This window comes from Budorcas taxicolor, chromosome 20, assembly GCF_023091745.1.
Source record: "Budorcas taxicolor isolate Tak-1 chromosome 20, Takin1.1, whole genome shotgun sequence".
Lineage (NCBI taxonomy): Eukaryota > Metazoa > Chordata > Mammalia > Artiodactyla > Bovidae > Budorcas > Budorcas taxicolor.
In genome coordinates, this window is record NC_068929.1 from 64,620,400 (window position 1) to 64,638,281 (window position 17,882).

Consider the following 17,882-nt stretch of genomic DNA (forward strand, 5'->3'; position numbering starts at 1 on the left):
TCATGTGTGTGATCAACCACTTAATATGGAGATAATACAGCAAAGCAAGAATGAAACTCAAGAGAGAATTAAATTAGCTCAAGTCTATTAAAACTGCCTTTTGGGGTACAGATACAGAGATGTATTTTAAGCTTGAACCTGACCATTTCAAACACTTATTATATTTGGCTAATGAACTGGCATTCCAGAGGGAGAAAATTCATCAGAACTTAAGTTTCCTGTGCCACTCCTGGGGTCAGAACAAAGAGTAATAAACTAATGAAGAAACAGAGCTCCACAGAATATTTGAAAGTTTTTAGGGAAATATTAAAAACCTCAAAATAAGAAAATTTTAGAAAATAAAATATAAAGAAACTGGCAGTGTTTCTGCCAGGGGAATAAATTCATCATTTTTCACTGAAGATTTAACTTGCATCATTATTCCCAGGGAGAATTCTTTCATGTTAAGTCAGAAAAGCACAAAACCAAATAAAACTCTGAGATGCTAATTGAATACAATGATAAATAAGATACTTCCAAATAAAAGTATTCTATTAAAATGGACTAATAGCTTATTTTTTAAGTGTTATCATTTCCTCAAAGGACTTTAGTTGTGAAGTGTATTTTTTGAGATTATATTGTACAAATGATTTTTAGAAACAAATTTTATATTAAGAGAGTGGCACATATATAGAAAATCATAATATATGATGGAGAATATGTAACATGTTTATATGGATATTTTTTAAAATGTCCTAGATTTACTGAAAAATAGAATTTGACCAATGATTGTTGGAGGCACTTCTCTGTCTTTCTTAAAATGCCTCCTCAGCATTTCAGAGATAAACCCTTGGCTGACTTTTATGTTTATTCATTCCCTTGGAATTTGTTGTATTTTCCCACGTGCAAACATCCAAATATGCAAAATATTATCTGGTTCACCTGTTTTTGAATCCTATATAATTATACTACCTCTTCTTTGCAGCTTGCGTTTGTTTTTCACCCAGCTGCCTGTTTTGCAGATGTATTCATGCTGACATGGATGCTTGTCGTTCAGGCTTTAGTTTTGTTTTTTACTGATGCCCCCAAGTTCATCACCTGATTGTGTGAGTTTTTCATTTCTCCTGAGAAGAGTATTTGCAGAGTTTGCAGGTTTCTCTTTGGGAACGTATGGCTTGGGACCTGGGTGTGTGGGACTCCTGGTGTATGTGTGCTTGTGTTTCTCTCGGGCACGCACAGCACTGCCAGCCTTGTAGGATTTGAACGTCTTCAACTTCCTTCTTAAAGTCCATGAGCTTTCAGAAGAAACTATACAGATTTATATCCCCATCAGCAATGACTAAGCCATTGCTCCATATACTCAGCAAAACTAGCTACTTTCCAAGTTTTGTTGGCACTGTTGTTGCAAATCTGGTAGCTTTGAAGTTTGCATCTCCCTACCTTCTGCTCTGTAGAAGTTTTCATGTATTTATTAGACATTTGGATATTGATTTTTTTTTTCCTGTGCTGGATCGTCATTGCTACTCAAGCTTTCTCTAGTTGCAAAGAGAGGGGCTCCTCTTCATTGTGGTGCTTGGTCTTCTCATTACAGTGGCTTCTCTTGTTGAGGAGCACAGGCTCTAGGTGTGAGAGCTGTGGCAGTTGCGGTGCGTGGGCTCAGGAGCGGTGGCTCATGGGCTTAGTTGCTTTGCTGCATGGGAATCTTGCTGGGAATCGAACAACGTCCCCTGCATTGGCAGGCAGACTCTCACCCACTGCACCACCAGGAAAGTCCTGCGCTTCAGTTAAATACCTATTCATGTCTTTTACACATGTTTTTAGTCTTGGTTTTCTTTTTTCTTAGTTATTTTAATTCTCAGTATATTCAGACACTCATCTTCTGTTAGTTGAGTATATTTACCACCATGTTCTTCCAGTTTGAGCTGTTCACTTTCCTATGGTGTCCTCTGATGTACAGAGGGGCTGACTTTAGTTTTGTTAGGTTATGCTTTGGGGAATCTTGCTTAAGAAATCTTAACTACTACAATAGCATGAAAACAATTTCCTAAGTTTTCTTTTAATAGCTGTAGAATCATGCTGTTGTTTGTTTTTTTTTTTTCTTTTTCTTTTTTTAGCTGTGCCTTGTGGCTTGTGGGATCTCAGTTCCCCAACCAGAGATTGAACCTAGGCCACTGAAGGTGAAAGCCTGGAATCCTAACCACTAGATCACCGGGGAACTTCCTATTCATTTTTATATTAAAGTTTTTAATTCACTCGCAATTGATTTTTCTTTTCTTTTTGTTTGGTATGCAAAAGGTAGAGATTTATATTTTTTTCAGTGTAAATAGCTGATTGCCCTAATACCTACTATCTAGTAGCCTGTCGTTTGTTCCATGAGCTTACAGTGCTCTGTCTTACAATGTCTCTGTCATGTGTAAGATTTTCACCAATGTGTGATCTACTTCTGGGAAACTGGAGGAAGTTACAGGTTTATTATTTCAGTCTTCCTATTCATGAACTTGATGTCAATTCATTTTGTATAAGATCTTTCAATGAAGTTTATATATTTCTTCTTAAAAGCTTGGCATTCTTTGTTCCATTCATGCTTAGGCTCCTTACAGCTTTTGTTGCTCTTGGAAATGTTGCCTTTTTTATAAGGTACATCTACGAAGAGCTGCTTTTTTGCGTAGAAATGGAGCTGCTTTTCAGGTGTTGGTCTGATATCAAGCAAACTTGCTAAAACCTCTTTAAATATTTCTGTAATGAGTTTGTAGATTCCTTCAGGGTTTTATATAAGAGATCTGTGGAGATAACTGCCTTCAGTTTTCTTATAAAATGTTTTAGCTCTCATTTCATTTTCTTTCTGTATTGGTAAGAGGTGGGGAAGACCAAGCCACTCTTTAACTGATGGATTTCCTTTATCATTACAAGAATTGCTGCATGTTTTTTTAATGACATCTTTATTAGTATATAATTCATATATCATTCAATTAACTCATTTAAAATGTAAAAGTTCATAGTTCTTAGTATATGTATAGGATTTTGCAGTCATTACCACAGTTAGTTTAGAACATTTTCACCTCCCCCAAAAGAAGCCTGGTACCCTTCCTAGCCCCATAGATTTATCTTTTCTAGACGTTTTGTTCTGTGCCGTGCTGAGTCGCTCAGTCGTGTCCAACTCTTGCAACCCCATGGACTGTAGCCCGCCAGGCCCATGAAATTCTCCAGGCAAGAATACTGGAGTGGGTTGCCATTTCTTCTCCAGGGAATCTTCCCAACCCAGGGATCGAACTCAGGTGTCCTGCACTGCAAGCGAATTCTTTACCAGTTGAGCTATCAGGGAAGTGCTCCAGACATTTTATATAAATGGTATCCTACAATATGAAGTCTTCTGTGATTGGCCCTTTTATTTAGCATAGTGTTTTCACAATTCATCCATGTTGTGTGCCATGTATCATTATGTCATTTCTTTTTGTTGCCAATAGTATTCACTTTATCAATTAATCAGATGTTGGAAGTTTAGATTGTTTCCAATTTTTGGATACTATGACTGCTGCTGCGAACACTCATGTGCACATTATTATGTGTGCACTTGATTTTCATTTCTCTTGGGTGTATAGCTACAGGTGGAATCTCTGGGTCATGCTATGTCAATGTAAGTTTTAAGAAAAATAGTTATTTTATCTAGTTAAGGGCATTCCTTTCCCTAATTTGCATGGTGTTTTATCATAAAGAACTATTAAACTTTAATTATTACAGAGAGCAGTAGCTCATTCATCTTTGTTGCGGAGTAGTATTCTATTTTATCAGTGTAGCACAAATTGTGTATTCATTTGCCTCTTGATAGACATTTGGGTTGCTTATAGTTTTGTGCGTTTACTAATGAAGTTGCTATGAACAAGTCTTATACACAAGTCTTTGTATAACATATACTTTTTTTTGATTCGGGTAAGTATATGCATGCAGAATGGCTAGCCCATATGGCAGGTGCATGTTTAGCTTTTCAGAAGAATGCCACTTCTTCCCAGAGGAGTTGTACCATCTCCAATCCTATCAGCAGCCTATGAGAGTTATTAAGCTACTTCTAATATGCTAATTTATATTTTTCGTTTCTCTAAGTTCAAGTTGTTCTTATTCATATTTACTTTGGAATGTTGGATAATCGCTTATAACTTTTAATTTCAAGGTCCCCTTTATATCTTTATTAAATATATTTTTTTCATATTCTGATTCTGATAATTCCATTGTCTTCAATCTTTGTGGGTTTTGTTCTTCTGTTTGTTGCTTCTCATTAGTCTTGCTCATTTGGACTGACTTACTCTTGCATTTGTGTTTTCTGATGAAGTTCATGTTCCTGGGAGCTTATGCATGGGAATTATTTGAGTCTAAATTTAAAGAGTGGTCTTCCAAGTAAGATGTGTCATTTCTTCTGCTGCTAAGGATGAGTAAGTCTGGTGACTTAAAGCCACTTTAAGCTAAATTATTTGCCTGAATTTGAAGAGACCATCACCAGTAGTATAAACAAGTCATTAATCACAGTTGAGTAATAAGTTCTCTATTTTGTGATATCCATGATTCTCTGATAAAAGGTGCACATCATACTTGTTTTAATTGCTCCAGTACATATTGTGACTTTAAACAGAAGTTGTTGATATCATCTACCTTTTGATCAATAAATGAATAAATAGAACACAGCAAAGTAAAACAAATCAAGGAAAGACAGCAATACACCTCCAAAGTGTTTAGTTGTTGCAAACATGAATTGTACAAGTATTGGTAACATAGGGCTGGATTTATTTGTAAGTATTCAGTTTAAAAAGTACCTCTGCCCTAAACCCCACCTTCCTTGTATCACAGAATGCCTATATATGTGGAGAACACTTACTTTGAGTGGAAGGCACACCTATTATCTCTCTGATAGATTCCTATTATATTTCAACACAAGAAAGCATTTTTAAAATCTCTAGAATTTTTTTTTTTAATTTTTGGTTGTGCTGGATCTTTGTTGCTGCACAGGCTTTCTCTAGCTGTGGTGAGCAAGGTCTACTCTCTAGCTGTGGTGAGCAGGCTTCTCACTGCGGTGGTTTCTCTTATTGCAGAGCACGGGCTCTAGACCGTGGGCTCACTAGTTGTGGTCTGGGCACCCAGGAACTACATGGCATTTGGGATCTTCCCGGACCAGGGATTGAACCCCTGTCCCCTGCATTGCAAGGCAGACTCCTAGCCACTGGACCACCAGGAAAGCCCTAAAGAAGCATTTTTATGAGCATGGAATGTCTGATGACTTAACCTACATAGAAACCTACATAGAAAGTTCTAAGACGATCCCACCTGTTTGGGCTAGCCCTGTGAATAGTTTTCAAAGTTAGACCTGAAAAAAATTAAGCAATTTGACTGCAGATGTTTGAGCAGCCTCACAGGCAAAAGTAGATTTTGCTTACCTGAAATACCTGTTCGTAGCCTCAGAGCCCAGGTAGATGAGGTGTACACGTGTTTATCCAAGTTGCACAATGCCAGACAATTACATTTCTTGCATAGCCTGAGATTTTAACGTGAAAATCCAGTGTCAACAAATAAGAAAACTGGAATCCAGAAATAAAGGACAGAAAGAGCCTGTTCCCAACCTCAATTTCCCATTGCTGTGGGCTTTGCAGAATTCACATAAATCGGAGGTCAGGTGATGCATTTTTAAGGCTTTGTCATTTTCTAGAAGTGGTATGGGTTTTGATCCACACACAAAGGGTGAAAATGGAAGCCACTGTTGTTTATCTGTTTATTGAGAAATTGCCTAAGAATTTTGTAAGTGACCTTGTCATTTATTTCAGAAGTGTAACTATGATAACTTGGCTGGGTTATAGACCTTCTTAAGTTTATTTGTAAACATGTAATCCTTTCACCAGCTCTCCATTATTTAAAGAAGATAATATAGGAAGAGCATTTTTAAATGGTAAAGTCCAATATAAATGAAAGCTGTTAGGGATAGTTATAACATATTTTGCATTACTAACTGCTATATAACCCCAATTTATGTTGGCAGTGGTAGTCATCAAATTTGTTTGTTTTAGAACTATAGTGAATACTCAGAACTCTCATTTTGACAGATTACTCAGAACCTAACCAGGAAAATCTAGAATGTTAGAGGACGTTTGAGATAATAGGTCAGTGAAGTCATTTTTACAGTTCCACAGATTTACCTTTCCCTTAATAAAAGGTTGCTTTCACTACGCAGTAGGATTCTGCAGCATGATATGGGTAAGGGGTTAGAATTTGACACAATTTGTTACTGATGATGAGTATTTACAGATTCCAAGAGATAAGAATATTCTCTCAGGTTTCCTCTGAAGCAGCTCTTCACAGCTCATGCTCTTGGCTGATACAGCCATTTAGGTGGTAAAAAAGCATTCTCAAAATGGGGTGGGGAAAATAAAGTCCCCAAGGGGGCAGAAATTGATTTTTGTTGCGAAAGGGAAGTAGACCTTAGATATTTTAGTGGTCTGTGGTCTTCCAAAGGCCATAGTATGTAAACAGATATATGATATAAAACTGCATAAGTGGGAGTGATTTGAGAAAAAGTCTAAAAACTCCTTAGGGACCCAATAATTGTTTTAAAAAGCAGAAAAATATGATACATGAGGATTTGGAGATTTGTCTCATGTAAAATTCCACTGCTGGGCCTGATATGCATTTGGATTCCTATGCCCTGAGAAAGGTTATTGTAGTCAAATAATAAAATCAATTTAGTTTAGGTGTCATATCCAAATGTCCCCTTATGAAAGATAAGGAAACTATTTCCTGCCCCTTATATATACCCTTTTATAGAAAAATACAGGCATGCTTGTAATTCTGTGGGGCTAGGAGCTTAGTTATGGTTTTCCTCTGATCCCTAAGCTCTTGTTGTTAAGTTTCAGTCCCTAAGTTTAATTTGGAAAATGGGTTCTCTGACTAGAGGAAACAAAAGGAACAGAAATGACAATGCTTTCTTAATTGGGCTTGACGGCCTTGGAAGAGAACTTTGACTTTGAATGGCTTTTTCTTTGTCTGTTTACAGTTATCCCAGAAAACTACCATGAGGAATGGTTGTGTGGTCCGAGTGTATTTTACATTAGAACTCTCAAGCCTGATCGTACTTTGAGCTTCACCTAGAAGATAACCTAGGCCTCAATCTCAGGGAGACTCATTTCTCTAGTCTGTGTAAGAGCCTAGAAATCCAGAACTTTTAAGTTGCCCCAGCTGATACCCCATGAGCAGATGGGGTATCAGCCTGCACTCTGAGCTCTGAAATGACCTCTCTCCTTCACTGATGATGTCCACTGTTGACCCATGAGACTCTGAATCAGACCAACAGCTTCTTAGTTTGCAGTCTAGCCTTCAGTATTCCTAAATCTATAGGGGACTAGTTTGCAGAATTTGTCATTTTGAAATTAAAATAATGATGGTTGGTATCCACTGAACCTTTGCCTACTTTAAGTTTTTTTTTGAGAAGTTAACTTATTTAATTCCCCAGTGTATTTACTTCTTGTAGGAAAGTATAAAGGATTATTATTTCCATTTTTGGCAGAGGTAAACCAGTAGGAAGGAATTATGTTGGCATTTAAACGTGGGCATTATGACTGCAGGCCTGGGTCATAACCATTTTCTCTCTTCCTCTGAGATTTCCTTTGGGTCTTGCAAAGAACTGTTAAGCACATGCTTAAGAGGAGCAATGGGATATGTAACATGCAGACGTGAACAGCGGAGGCACAGCTTTCAAGTGGAGCCCTGCTTCACAGCCTAGTGTTGAGGTGTGCATCACAAAGGGCTGCGCTAAAAACTGAAAAGTTCCCCAAAGAGGGACTTTCCAGGAGGGAGAGATTTCTTGCAGTTGAAGTGAGCATCAAGATGGGAGATTTTGAATGTAGCTCATTGGAAATTGGATCCATGGTATATAGGCTGCTGTAGATTTGTAGAAGTATTTGATCAGACATATGAGGTTGCCGATCTGAGGCCCCTTGATCTACAGCCATGGCAATTTCATATGGTTCAGCCTCTGAGAGAGGGTGATTGCGATCAAGAGACTAGCAAGGAACAGTGCCATGAGAATCCCTGTAGACACCAACCAGATAGCACCATCTTAAAGAAGGGCTGAGATGTCTGCTGGCTATTGGTGTCATTCATGGCTTGCTAATTACATCAGTGTTACATCCAGGCAAGTCTTGCACTTGAATGACTTGCTCATCTAGACCACAAACCTGTACTGATGGTCCCCCAGATACCAACAGTACAGAATAACTCAGTAGTCGCCAAACCCCTTGTAATTTACAAGTTGAAATAGGTGAAGAGAGTTGCAGTCAATGCTTCTTTAGGGCTAATAGCTCTCAAGACTTAATAGAACTGAACCAACAAAACAAACCATTGGCTGGGCCCTGGGCCTTGGAGGTGGGTAAGTTCTTTCCCAAGACAGCAGTCCCCAGGAAAGAGTAAGAACTCAAGAGTGGGTATACTCTGCAGTCAACTAGGTAACTTCCAAGTCAAAGAATAGTCTTCACATGCATGCACTGTTGGGTGAATCTTGTATCTCACATCTACTGGGGGTGCACCTTGATAGTGACCTGACATTTCCACCTTGTATCCTCCCCAAAGTCTGAACATAGGACACCAAAGAACATTGTACACTTCTAAGATAAATTGAGTTGAAGTATACACTGTGCCTCTAGGAAGCAACAGTTAATAGTATAAGTAATTACTTTAATTAATCATAACAATAACTTAGGGATTTTTTTTAAAAAGTGAGAGTACATACATGCTGTTGTTATTGTTTAGTCACCAAGTCGTGTCCGACTCTTCGTGACCCCATGGAATGCAGCATACCAGGCTTCCCTGTCCGTCACCATCTCCCAGAGTTTACCTAAATTCATGTCCATTGAATCGGTGATCCCATCCAACCATCTCATCCTCTTTTGCCCTCTTCTCCTTCTGCCTTCAATCTTTGCCAGCATCAGAGTCTTTTCTAGTGAATGTACCTGCTACACATCACTTTAATAAGAAATATCTATGGGTTTTGTTGATTCCAATTAATTCTTATTATAGGCAACCAGGTGAAAAATCTTACTAGTCTATTGGAACACTATTAAGAATTGTTTATGAGAACTTTGTCATTAAAAGTAATAGCCTGTGACTTGTTGGAGAGCTCTACAAAACAGGATGCATCAGCCTAAGTGCTCCCAGCCAGTCTGATTAGGAAAGAGCTCTTCATAAAAGTAACTAAAAAGACACCAAGAAATAGATAACTGACATGTCTCTTCATTAAGCATCTATATCTCAAGTAGAATGCCACTGAGTAATGATAGAATATATAAAATGAAACTGCTCAACTGACATGTTACTGGATTTCGTACCATCCAGACAGTGTTATAAAAATAGCAGAAGCAGCAACATTAACAGAAGCAATTAATCTTTTAAATGAAGATCAGGAAAAAACTAATGTGATAAATCTCTTTGCCCTATTTATACAGAATTCTTCACATTGATATGCTAAGAATACTGTTAAAGAGAGTGGCCGTTGGTTAAATGAACAAACTGTTAACACTGATAAGGGTGCTGAAATGAGTTTAAGTTATAGCTGGGCTTCCTTTGCAGGAACAGGGCTTGTTGATGGAAAATTATTACACAATCAGCACAGATGTGTATGCCTTGCTGGGTGTCCTGCAGAGAAACATGCAGTTTTCTTCCTTTCCCCAAACATTTCTGTTTGATGAAAATCCTGACTTCTAAACTATTTCATTATAATTAGACATTGAGTTTATCTAATTCTTGTGGGATTCAAGGCTATGGTCAGTTTTCCAGTCTCAGGGAAGGAAATGGTTTATGGACACCCTGCTACTTGGCTGTTTGAAAGAAACCAGTGTGAGCCTAGATGGATCTCCTGTTCCAAAATGGTGCTCATGCCGGAAAACTTCCTTCAGATTCAGTTCATGGTGAGTCCAACAAATGGCAGGTAGCTGGTGTGGCTTCAGGATATTTTACGGACATTGTTGGTGATGACAGCGAGTCTTTGTTATTGTTGTTTAGTTGCTAAATTGTGACAGTTTTGCGACCCTGTGGACTGCAGCCCACTGGGCTGCTCTATCCATGGGATTTCTCAGGCAAGAAAACTGGAGTAGTTTGCCATTTCCTTCTCCAGATACCCCTCTTCCAAGGTAAGGAGCAGCAGCTGTGCTTTGCTGGAGCAGATGTGAAGAGATACCCCATGCCCAAGGTAAGAGAAACCCAAGTAAGATGGTAGGTGTTGCAAGAGGGCATCAGAGGGCAGACACACTGAAACCATACTCACAGAAAACTAGTCAATCTAATCACACTAGGACCACAGCCTTGTCTAACTCAATGAAACCAAGCCATGCCTGTGGGGCAACCCAAGACTGGCGGGTCATGGTGGAGAAGTCTGACAAAGCGTGGTCCACCGGAGAAGGGAATGGCAAGCCACTTCAATATTCTTGCCTTGAGAACCCCATGAACAGTATGAAAAGGCAAAATGATAGGATACTGAAAGAGGAACTCCCCAGGTCAGTAGGTGCCCAATATGCTACTGGAGATCAGCGGAGAAATAACTCCAGAAAGAAAGAAGGGATGGAGCCAAAGCAAAAACAATACCCAGTTGTGGATGTGACTGGTGATAGAAGCAAGATCCGATGCTGTAAAGAGCAATATTGCATAGGAACCTGGAATGTCAGGTCCATGAATCAAGGCAAATTGGAAGTGGTCAAACAAGAGATGGCAAGGGTGAACGTCGACATTCTAGAAATCAGCAAACTAAAATGGACTGGAATGGGTGAATTTAACTCAGATGACCATTATATCTACTACTGCAGGCAGGAATCCCTCAGAAGAAACGGAGTAGCCATCATGGTCAACGAAAGAGTCCAAAATGCAGTACTTGGATGCAATCTCAAAAACGACAGAATGATCTCTGTTCGTCTCCAAGGCAAACCATTCAATATCACAGTTATCCAAGTCTATGCCCCAACCAGTAATGCTGAAGAAGCCAAAGTTGAACGGTTTTATGAAGACCTACAAGACCTTTTAGGACTAACACCCAAAAAAGATATCCTTTTCATTTTACGAGACTGGAATGCAAAAGTAGGAAGTCAAGAAACACCTGGAGTAACAGGCAAATTTGGCCTTGGTATGCAGAATGAAGCAGGGCAAAGACTAATAGTGTTTTGCCAAGAAAATGCACTGGTCATAGCAAACACCCTCTTCCAACAACACAAGAGAAGACTCTACACATGGACATCACCAGATGATCAACACCGAAATCAGATTGATTATATTCTATGCAGCCAAAGATGGAAAAGCCCTATACAGTCAACAAAAACAAGACCAGGAGCTGACTGTGGCTCAGATCATGAACTCCTTATTACCAAATTCAAACTTAAATTGAAGAAAGTAGGGAAAACCACTAGACCATTCAGGTATGACCTAAATCAAATCCCTTATGATTATAGAGTGGGAGTGAGAAATAGATTTAAGGGCCTAGATCTGATAGATAAGAGTGCCTGATGAACTATGGAATGAGGTTCGTGACATTGTACAGGAGACAGGGATCAAGACCATCCCCATGGAAAAGAAATGCAAGAAAGCAAAATGGCTGTCTGGGGAGGCCTTACAAATAGCTGTGAAGAGAAGAGAGGCAAAAAGCAAAGGAGAAAAGGAAAGATATAAGCATCTGAATGCAGAGTTCCAAAGAATAGCAAGAAGAGATAAGAAAGCCTTCTTCAGCGATCAGTGCAAAGAAATAGAGGAAAAGAACAGAATAGGAAAGACTACAGATCTCTTCAAGAAAATTAGAGATACCAAGGGAACATTTCATGCAAGGATGGGCTCGATAAAGGACAGAAATGGTCTGGACCTAATAGAAGCAGAAGATATTAAGAAGAGATGGCAAGAATACACGGAAGAACTGTACAAAAAAGATCTTCATGACCCAGATAATCATGATGATGTGATCACTAATCTAGAGCCAGACATCTTGGAAAGTGAAGTCGAGTGGGGCTTAGAAAGCATCACTATGAACAAAGCTAGTGGAGGTGATGGAATTCCAGTTGAGCTGTTTTAAATCCTGAAAGATGATGCTGTGAAAGTGCCACACTCAATATGCCAGCAAATTTGGAAAACTCATCAGTGGCCACAGGACTAGAAAAGGTCAGTTTTCATTCCAATTCCCAAGAAAGGCAGTGCAGAAGAATGCTCAAACTACCGCACAATTGCACTCATCTCACATGCTAGTAAAGTAATGCTCAAAATTCTCCAAGGCAGGCTTCAGCAATACGTGAACCATGAACTCCCTGATGTTCAAGCTGGTTTTAGAAAAGGCAGAGGAACCAGAGCTCAAATTGCCAACATCCACTGGATCATGGAAAAAGCAAGAGAGTTCCAGAAAAACATCTATTTCTTCATTATTGACTATGCCAAAGCCTTTGACTGTGTGGATCACAATAAACTGTGGAAAATTCTGAAAGAGATGGGAATACCAGACCACCTGACCTGCCTCTTGAGAAATCCATATGCAGGTCAGGAAGCAACAGTTAGAACTGGATATGGAACAACAGACTGGTTCCAAATAGGAAAAGGAGTGCGTCAAGGCTGTATATTGTCACCCTGCTTATTTAACTTATATGCCGAGTACATCATGAGAAACGCTGGACTGGAAGAAACACAAGCTGGAACCAAGATTGCCGGGAGAAATATCAATAACCTCAGATACGCAGATGACACCACCCTTATGGCAGAAAGTGAAGAGGAGCTAAAAAGCCTCTTGATCAAAGTGAAAGAGGAGAGCGAAAAAGTTGGCCTAAAGCTCAACATTCAGAAAATGAAGATCATGGCATCCGGTCCCATCACTTCATGGGAAATAGATGGGAAAACAGTGGAAACAGTGTCAGACTTTATTTTTGGGGGGGCTCCAAAATCACTGCAGATGGTGACTGCAACCATGAAATTAAAAGACGCCTACTCTTTGGAAGATAAGTTATGACCAACCTAGATAGTATATTCAAAAGCAGAGACATTATTTGCTGACTAAGGTCCGTCTAGTCAAGGCTATGGTTTTTCCTGTGGTCATATATGGATGTGAGAGTTGGACTGTGAAGAAGGCTGAGAGCCGAAGAATTGATGCTTTTGAACTGTGGTGTTGGAGAAGACTCTTGAGAGTTCCTTGGACTGCAAGGAGATCCAACCAGACCATTCTGAAGGAGATGAACCCTGGGATTTCTTTGGAAGGACTGATGCTAAAGCTGAAGCTCCAGTACTTTGGCCACCTCATGCGAAGAGTTGACTCATTGGAAAAGACTCTGATGCTTGGAGGGATTGAGGGCAGGAGGAGAAGGGGACAACTGAGGATGAGATGGCTGGATGGCATCACTGACTCGATGGATGTGAATCTGAGTGAACTCTGGGAGATGGTGATGGACAGGGAGGCCTGGTGTGCTGCGATTCATGGGGTCGCAAAGAGTCAGACACGACTGAACGACTGAACTGAACTGAACTGAACTGAACTGAACTGAGGGCATCTTCCTGACCCAAAGATCGGACTTTAGTCTCCTGCATTGTCAGGTGGATTCTTTAACACTGAGCCAACAGGGTAGCCCACAGAGAGTCTTAAATTGGTAATACATGAGGTCAAAAGTAGCACTTGTGATTCCACATTCAATACAACTATTTTGCAGGAGAATGTAATGGAGAAAGATTTATAAAGGTTTTATGAATATTTAGATGGTTTGCTTTTACTTTATTTGATGTAGGATGTGAAGATAAGCTTTTCATAATTTTATTTACTAAAAATTAGGTTTTTAATATATGCCCCCCCCCTTTCTTCTTGCTCTTTCGAAGAATACAGTCCTGTATCCCCACTACAAGAGTCCTGATTCCCCCAACCTAAGTGAGACTGTCTTTATCATTTGGTCATTGTGTTTCTTTTCCATGTCAAAACATAATGAAAGGGAAACAGCAATTTTAAGGTAAGTATTAACTCTCTGTCTATAAGATACTGATGCCCAACTCAAAACGAATCATTAAGCATCATTTATCATTTCAAACATGACTTAGCAGCTGAACAGCAACAAATCATTTAATATCTGAGAATTAATGGATTTCATAACTATGAATGGTACATGTGCATAAGTTCTATTCAGTCCCATAAAGTTGGGACTGATTTGATTTGATTAAAATAGATTAAAATAAAGTTTGATTAAAATAGAGTTTTCAGTACCTATATTTGCTCTTAATTTTATCTAGCATTCTATTATAACAAAAAGGAAAAATTTAACATTATATCTTAGGTATTTAGCTATTCATGTGAGGATAAATTTTGTCTCAGAAGACCTAATATTCTAGAGATTATTAATTAATGTTAAAGATACTTGGGTCACCTCTAGGTAGAGCTTTATAGCTGTTAACCAACTTTCTTCTCACCACCTCAAATTAATTAATCCTTAAAACAAAACTGAAAAGCCATTGGGAATTCATATCTATAAAAAGGGTCAATGGAATATTCTGCCTTTATCCCAGTGTTTCCAAACTTAAAAGTGTGTAGGAATGACCAGGAGGCTTATTGAACACTAATTGCTGTCCCCTTCTTTTTTGATTCAGTTGGTCTTGGATCAGGCCCAAGGCTTGTATTTTCGAGTTTCCAGCTGATGATGATACCGTGGGTCTGAGAACCATATTTTGAGAATCACTGCTGTCACCTATTAAATGCATTTGGGTGTAAGAAATGCCATATTTATTGAGTATTTACTGTGAATCAAGGGCTCTTGTAAGCCCTCTGCATACATAATTGCATTTAATTCTTACAACAAGTCCATGAGCGAGGTTCTGGGCTTAGTTCTGTTTTATAGATGGGATAAAAGGTCATTAGGGTTAAAGATACTTTCTTTCCTAAGTCACCTAACTGGTTAAATGGCAAGTCTGAGATTTGAGCTCAGTAATGAAGGTCCAGAGTTCATGCTTGTAACACCAGAAGAAAATGACCTTTATAGGGCAACCCTTTCACGTATTTTACTAATTGCATAATTTTCTCACTGCATAGTTTTTATAGACCACTGGTTTCATTTTTTTCTATGGTGTGTCAAGCATGGCAGTGCCATACTGGATACTATTCTGTGAGATTGCAGATGCCACAGTGCTCTTCCTTTCCCTTCAGTCTATAAATACTCAAGAAATAAACTGGGAAGAAAGCTGCCTCTTACAAGATTACACTTGTGAAAAGTGCTCGTGTTATAATGGAGAGTAATGAAAGCAGGGCAAGATTTCATACTCATCATGATGCTGCTTATGGGGGAAAATTCTGTACAGGAAACAAATATGAGAAGAAAATGCACCATAATCCTGAGACACACACAGGATAGTGCTGTATGTTATTTGGGGTATTTTGAATTCTGTTTTATACCATATTGCAGCCTGCTTCATGACAAAGAAATGTAGTTGAGGAGATTGAGAAAGTGTATTTTTTGTATGCTTTTTATATTTTAATTAGAGAATAATTACTTTACAACACTGTGATGGTTTGGGCCATACATCAACATGAATCAGCCACAGGTATACATGTGTACGCCCTTGTCCTGAGCCCCCCTCCTTCCCTTCCCACCCCATCCCTCTGGGTTGTGCCAGAGCACCAGCTTTGTGAGCCCTGCTTTGTGCAGTGAACTTGCACTGGTCATCTGTTTCACATATGATAATGCACGTGGTTCAATGCTATTCTCTCAAATTATCCTACCCGTGCCTTCTCCTGTTGAGTCTGAAACTCTGTTCTTATACATCTTTGTCTGCTTTGCTGACCTGCATGTAGGATCATTGGTACTGTCTTTCAAAATTCCATATATATGCATTAATATACAGTATTTGTCTTTCTCTTTCTGACTCACTTCACTCTGTGTAACAGGCTCCAGGTTCATGCATCTCATTAGACCTGACTCAAATTCATTCCTTTTTATAGCTGAGTCATATTCCATTGTATATATGTACCACAACTTCCTTATCCACTCATCTACCAATGGTGAATCATTTTACTAGAATTTCTTTTTTATTTTAGATTTGTGCAGATTAATGCACCCTAAGAAGTAGATATAGTCATTTTTACTTTTTAAAGTGTTTAAGAGCCAAAGTTAAAGCAGAGTAGGGCTTGTCAGAAAAGTCTTTGAGAAAAAGATAGGTTATGTGTTTCTTAGAATATTTAGACCACAAACAGCTAACAAACTAGTAAAGAGACAGGCATTGCTCCTACTTTCAGATAAGGAGTCTGCGACTCTTATTTTAAATGCCTATTGCCATTCCTCTATCAGTGTGGCATGTATGCACAATGGAGTGAAGTGAAGTTGCTCAGTCATGTTCGACTCTTTGTGACCCCATGGACTGTGGCCTACCAGGCTCCTCTCTCCATGGGATTCTCCCAGCAAGAGTACTAAAGTGGGTTGCCATTTCCTTCTCCAGGGGATCTTCCTGACCCAGGGATCGAACCCAGGTCTCCTGCATTCCAGGCAGACGCTTTAACCTCTGAGCCACCAGGGACGTGTCCAACTCTTTGGGACCCCATGGACTGTAGCCTACCAGGCTCCTCCCTTCATGGGATTCTCCAGCCAAGAGTACTGGAGTGGGTTGCCATTTCCTTCTCCAGGGGATCTTCCCGACCCAGGGATCGAACCCGGGTCTCCTGCATTCCAGGCAGACGCTTTAACCTCTGAGCCACTGGGAAAGGTGACAGACAGTGGGGTACTCCTCCATAAAAAAGGATGAAATCATGCCACTCGCAGCAACATGGATGGAGCTAGAGATGATGACACTAAGTGAACTAAGTCAGACAATGGAAGACAAACATATGATATTGCTTATATATGGAATCTTAAAAAATGATACAAATGAACTTATTTATAAAACAGAAACAGACTAGCAGACAGAAAACTTATGGTTACCAAAGGGGAAGGAGGGGGATAAATTAAGCTCTGGGGATTAAAAATTATACACTTAGAGTCAGACACAACTGAGTGACTTCACTTTCACTTTTCACTTTCATGCATTGGAGAAGGAAATGGCAACCCACTCCAGTATTCTTGCCTGGAGAATCCCAGGGACAGGGGAGCCTGGTGGGCTGCCGTCCATGGGGTCGCACAAAGTCGGACACAACGGAAGCGACTTTAGCAGCAGCAGCAACAGCATTCCCTGGTGACGCTGAAGGTAAAGAATCTGCCTGCAATAGAGGAGACCTGGGTTCCATCCCTGAGTCAGGAAGATCCCCTGGAGAAGGGAGTGGCAACCCTTTCCAGTATTCTTGCATGAAGAATTCCATGAACAGAGGAGCCTGATGGGCTATAGTCCCTGGGGTTGTAAAGATTCGGGCACAACTGAGCCACTAACCCTTTCCACTTTTTTTCCCCATATATAAAATATGCAACCAGCAAAGACCTCCTGTGTAGCTCAAGGAACTATACTCAATATCCTATGATAACCTAGAAGGGAAAATTATTTTAAAAAGAATATATATATGTGTGTGTGTATAACTGAATCACTTCGCTGTACGCCTGGAACTAACACAACATTGTGAATCAACTATATTTCAATACAAATTGAAAAAAATAAAACCCAGCATCTTTATAAATAAAACCAGTCACTCATGTTGCCAAGACCTGTGGTAGGGAATCAGCCCTGGGATCTCAACCTCTCCATCCTACCTGCCATGAGCTACTGTTCCCAACTCCCTCTAGAATATGGCACTCTAGTACCTCCCAAGCCTGGGAAACTATCGAGTTGCATGTCTTTGCAACAACCTTGGCATTTTCAGTTTTCCCACAAGATGTTCCAACTCCTCAAAGTACTTAACAAAGATGAAAGAGTTTATGAAATAGAAGCAGTCTAAACGTGGAGGGGGAAAGACTGTTTTCATATTCCTGCCATTTGAG

At 39.6% G+C, this 17,882-nt stretch overlaps 1 protein-coding gene and 1 non-coding gene across 2 annotated transcripts in view; one reads left to right on the forward strand and one right to left on the reverse strand.

Annotated features, from left to right (window-relative positions):
* The window catches only part of CTNND2 (catenin delta 2), a 932,875-nt gene that overhangs the window by 245,077 nt on the left and 669,916 nt on the right, over positions 1 to 17,882 (forward strand). The window lies entirely within an intron of this gene.
* Positions 16,425 to 16,497, reverse strand: TRNAS-GGA (transfer RNA serine (anticodon GGA)). The gene has a single exon. It is a non-coding gene; the product is annotated as a tRNA-Ser (tRNA).